The sequence below is a fragment of the Macrobrachium rosenbergii genome, chromosome 13, assembly GCF_040412425.1.
Source record: "Macrobrachium rosenbergii isolate ZJJX-2024 chromosome 13, ASM4041242v1, whole genome shotgun sequence".
Lineage (NCBI taxonomy): Eukaryota > Metazoa > Arthropoda > Malacostraca > Decapoda > Palaemonidae > Macrobrachium > Macrobrachium rosenbergii.
Window position 1 is genome coordinate 66,981,219 of NC_089753.1, and position 5,000 is coordinate 66,986,218.

The window sequence follows — 5,000 nt, forward strand, 5'->3', positions numbered from 1 at the left end:
CAGGAGTCTGTGCTGTTCTGTCCTTGGGTAGCCATCTGCGGGCCCATATATGACCTTTGTAAGGATTACGTCTCTCCTCCTTCCAGGTGGTGGTCTTTGATGCTCGGCTTCTTAGATGTAGAACCATGTGGGAATTGTTTCGTTGACCTTGGGGCCATGTGAGGTCCCTGTTAATCTTTGGCTTTAATCCACTTCGCCAGCACTTCTTAGTCTATGGCAGAGATTTGTCTCCGTGTGGCTTTGATCCTGGAAAAGATGTTTCCAGAACAAACAGGGGTCCAGAGAGAAAAGGAAATAACAGTGTCCAGTGGACAATAATTAAGAGATTTAAGAAGGGCCATTGTTTTCCATACCCTTCCTGTCAGTCAGCAGCATGATGAAAATGAATGTACTTCTTTGAAAAGAATAAAACAGTTTAAGTTTTACGTTAATTTCTCTTAACTTCCTTCTGTAATGCTTGGAGGACGAATTGACTTGGGAAGGGTGTCCCTTCTTAGCAACTCCCCCCTTCAAGTTGACATGTCGAACCTTTAATTGGGTTCGAATGACTATAAACAAATTAACTTGACTAACAATGTTTTATCATTAAATTCCCCTTGATTACCCTCATTATCTTAAAATGAGAGTTTCTGCAAAATAGTGTAACTGCAAGTTATTTTACATTAATTTCAAAATTTATGTTATCACAGAATAAGGTGCTACTAGTAATAAAATTCATTAAGTTATAAGCTGTTGTCACTCTAAGGCAGCAATTGTCACAAATTCTAAGTAAGGTATTTTGTGATTATATAAATCAAAGTAACAATGTAAAAAAGGTTTATAGAATTATCACAAAAGTAATTCTAAGGTTACCCATGCACTTAAAAATATAAGATCAACTTTATGAATTCAAAGTCATGCATCATCAAGGCACACAACTTGATGAGGCATTATAACGAAGTACTCGTGGGCTAATGTTAGATGTTGTCATGGTACTTGGATATGACGGCACTTTGCCAGACATAGCACTAAAGTCACAGGTGCCTAGTGATGCTGATTTTAAACACACGGGAAAGATAGAGTCAACAGAACTACTTTTAGTCATTAGCTCTGATTTCTAAAAGTTGTGAGATACTAAAGGAGTTATGATCAGTAATGAGTGGTAAAAAGAACTTATGATTAGTATGGCAGGGTCTTATTCCTTAGCCTCTTGTAAAGGGACAGGTTTAACAGGTGGACTGCCAGGCTGGTCATGCAACCATGGCACTGCTGGCAAAGTAAGATAGTCAGAGGGCGCAACTCATCTGACAGAAGCATCTACTAATATCTACAGTAATGGCATAGTGTCAGGTGTGGCACTAGTACAGTAAGGGCTTAAAGGCTCTGTTATATACAATTAAAATTTACCATGCCCTTGGTGGCATGAAAAGGAAGTCAAAGAACTTACAGTATTAAAAGAGCTGGTAATTTGCACTCTGCATTGGCAGAGTGGGAAGCAAAGTAAAAGTGAGGAGCCATTATTAGGTTTTACAAAGGCACTCATAAATAGGCAAGGTTGGTGAGAAAATATTAACTTAAGAGATTGAAAAAAAATTATCAAAACCCAGTAAATCTCCCTTTGAAGGAGAAACTGAAAACAAACGTTATAAAGCAAGTTATAGTTGAAGAAACCTGGCATCCTACTCTGGTTTAAAGATGCCAAAATCCTTCATAAGATAAGGTGAGGCACTGTGCCAAATTGGCATTAGTGCCAGGGGAGCTCAGCAGCTCTCTTTAGGGTGCCTGGAGTTTCCCGTGACCTTTCTTCCATGGACCTCTTTTAGGTCAATGGTTTGACTTGGTAAGGGAATCAGTGGAGCCAAGTCCAAAAAAGACATTGAAGTGCCATCTGCTCTGGCTTCTTTGACTGCCGAAGGAAGGGCATTCTTTACAAGCTCTGCTACTAGTTGTCGTAGTTCCTTGAGTTCATCAGCCAGTTGAGATATGGCAGAATCCTTACCCAGAGTTTGGTCTTCTGAGGACTGGGAAAGAGAGGAAGAGGTCATGGTGGACATGAGAGGCTCCAAGTCACCATGACCAGCTCAGGCACAGGTTTGTGAGACTGCACCATTGGGTGAGCTGCTGCTGTGGTCTAGGGAGCCCGGAGGGGACCTGAATAGATGTTTGGTTGTCTCTCGTACCAGCAATGGTAGCGGGGGCCAAAAAGTTAAGTATACCTTAGTTTAACCAGACCACTGAGCTGATTAACAGCTCTCCTCTGGCTGGCCCGAAGGATTAGACTTATTTTAATAGCTAAGAACCAATTAGTTACCTAGGAACGGGACCTACAGCTTATTGTGGAATCCGAACCACATTATACTGAGAAATGAATTTCTATCACCAGAAATAAATCCCTCTAATTTTTCATTGGCAGGCTGGAGACTCGAACTCGGGCCTAGCAGTGTGCTAGCTGACAACTCTACCGACTCGTCCAACGAGGAACTATAAAGCCGGGGTAAGAGTGGTGATCCTGACTGGGATCTCTTGAAGGAAGATCTATGGCTTGCTCTGACACTGGGACTAAGGCAGGTCCAGGCACAGGAATTAATTCTGGAATTTCTCCAACGTCCGCAATGGACAGAACGGGGCATTGTCATGGACACTCAAGTGGCACTGGCATAGATTTTAAGTCAAGTTTGGGATCTCCAGGAAGGAGATTCAGGGTGCACCTTTGCACTGATACTTGAATGGAGTTTGTTAATGGCTCTCCATCCAAGATGGATGGAGCTTGGCACTGCTCAGAGCACTCAAGTGGCACTGGCAGCGGGTTTAAGGCGGATCCTTGAGGACTCTTGGTGCTTGATTGACGTTTGGAGTGGTTAGGACCCCTGGATTTTCATAAATTAGGAGGGGACCGGAAATCCTGCCCCAGGAAGTCACAGCCTCCAGGACTGTATGTTGCTACTGGAAGGGTGCAGAGCTTACTTCTGTGGGGTCTAGTGACCCTCAACTGCACTGTGGGGAGTATTATTTTCAGATGATTTATACCCTCAATGATGACAAGTTGATGTCGGTCAATGGTGGCCCCATGGGGGACCTTGTCTTCCCTTATCAGTGAGATTTGTGCGCCAGAGACACCAAAGGCCCTGACCTGGTGTGCAGGCTAGTTACTTCGAGGAGGTGCCAAAGATATGGGACCCTTTGCTGGAGGGCCTAAAGATGAAGGATTCATAACTGCCAGGGCAATGGTGGGTGTAGTTGCTTTATTATGGTGGATTGCCCATAAACCTTGTAGGCAGGTCAATAGTTTTTGTTATAATCTTTTCGTGGTACTGCCCCCGTGGAGGAAGCAGGCTGATTGTTGCTTACCCAAGGGTAGGATTTGGCTCGGTTGAGCATATTCTGGTTGGGGGCCTTATGCGGGGCCTTGGGCAGAGCCTGGGCCCTCAGAAGGCACTGTTCTGAAGGGTGCCCAGCCCTCTTACAGTGGTTGCATATAGGTTGTTTAGGAAGATGTCCATTTTTTGGCTGAAGGAGTCCAGAGGTATGAGAAGGTGGGGAAATCTTATGTCCCAAAGAACTTGAGAGATGGTGGTGTGTGTCTCAGCTGTCCACTAAGCGACAGCACTCAGCAAACGTCTTTGGGCCTTCTCACAGATGTAGGTAGAAAGGGCAGAGCGGGTGTAATATAGGAAGTCCTCAAGCTTGAAGCACTCAATGACGTCCTCAACGGCGGTGGCGCTCAGGGCCTCCAACCGCCGCCTGAGAGCTAGCTCTGTCCTTATGGTACGCCCATTCAGTCAAAGTTTGACCCACTTCCTTGGGCTGGGCTCACCAACGTTATCTCCAATGCTCAGGGTTATTTCATAGTCCTTAGTGATGGCCCTATGTACTTTGTTGATCTTCCCCTAGGTAAGGGAGCAGAAAGCAAACATGCCCTTTCTACCCAATTGCTTCCAAAGGAGCAATGAAACTTCTGTTGGATCAAACGCATAACTGACAAGGATCTCCTCTACTTGGTTGAGAAAGACCTTGGTTCAGAGTTGTTCCATTTCATGATGAAGGTGCTTGCATGGTTAAGTGGAGACTGGGTAGGGGTCAGAGCGAGGTTGTCAGGATTAAGTTGGGCCATCTTTAGCTCATGGGCCCTTTGTTTCTGCTTCTCCTGCCTTTTCTTTTCCTCCTTTTCTTCTCTCTCTCCTTTCTTTCTCGTTCCTCCCTTGCTTCTCTCTCCTGCCTTTCTCATTCCTTCTCCAGTTTTTCCTTCTCCTCCTTTTCCACTTTCTCCTTTTTTGGTGGTGGTGACCCTTTCATGGACCCAGTCAATCAAGTTTTCCCCATCAGTCTCATCCCCTCTCCAATGCCCGTGAATATTTTGTAGTTATCGGCCTGCATGGCACTGGAGTTTCAAGAAAAAAAGGGATGTTTTCAAACACAAGGAGTGGTGAGGTCATTCTGTAGGACGGGTTGTGGCACGCTTGGCGCAGGTTTGTTCCTGGGTAATTGAGCAGGGTAATTGAAAATCTCTTATGTGGAGAATGGATTCTGCTTCGTTCAAGAGAACGATTTAGTGTGGCTCGCTCCAGGGAGTCAAGTGTGAGGGTTCTGGTTCGTTCAAGAGGATGATTTCTGGTCGGTCCCAAAGGACATAGGGTTTTTGGTGTTCTATAGAATTTAGGCTCTTCTTCGTGAAGGACAGATTTTTGCTTGTCCCAGAAGGTGTAGGGTTGTTGGAGAAGCAAGTTCTGGTGGCACTTTGTAGTATGGAGCTCGTCCAAGGGAATTGAGCGTTAGGTTAGGGTTTTGTTCAAAGAGCAGTTTGTTGCTTACACACAGACAAGGCTGGCTATTTGTGCAAGGTTTAGGGTGTTCCGAAATTTGTAGGTTTGTTCAAATATAACAGGTTTTATAATGCTTCACGCACGTCCAAAACCAGCTAAAGTGCAAAGTGAAAGGTGTCTATATTAACTCAGATTTTGTTCTGGGGAACTCAGATATTATTCCTGGGGATGTAGGTTTGTTCACAAAGAACAGGATTTGGT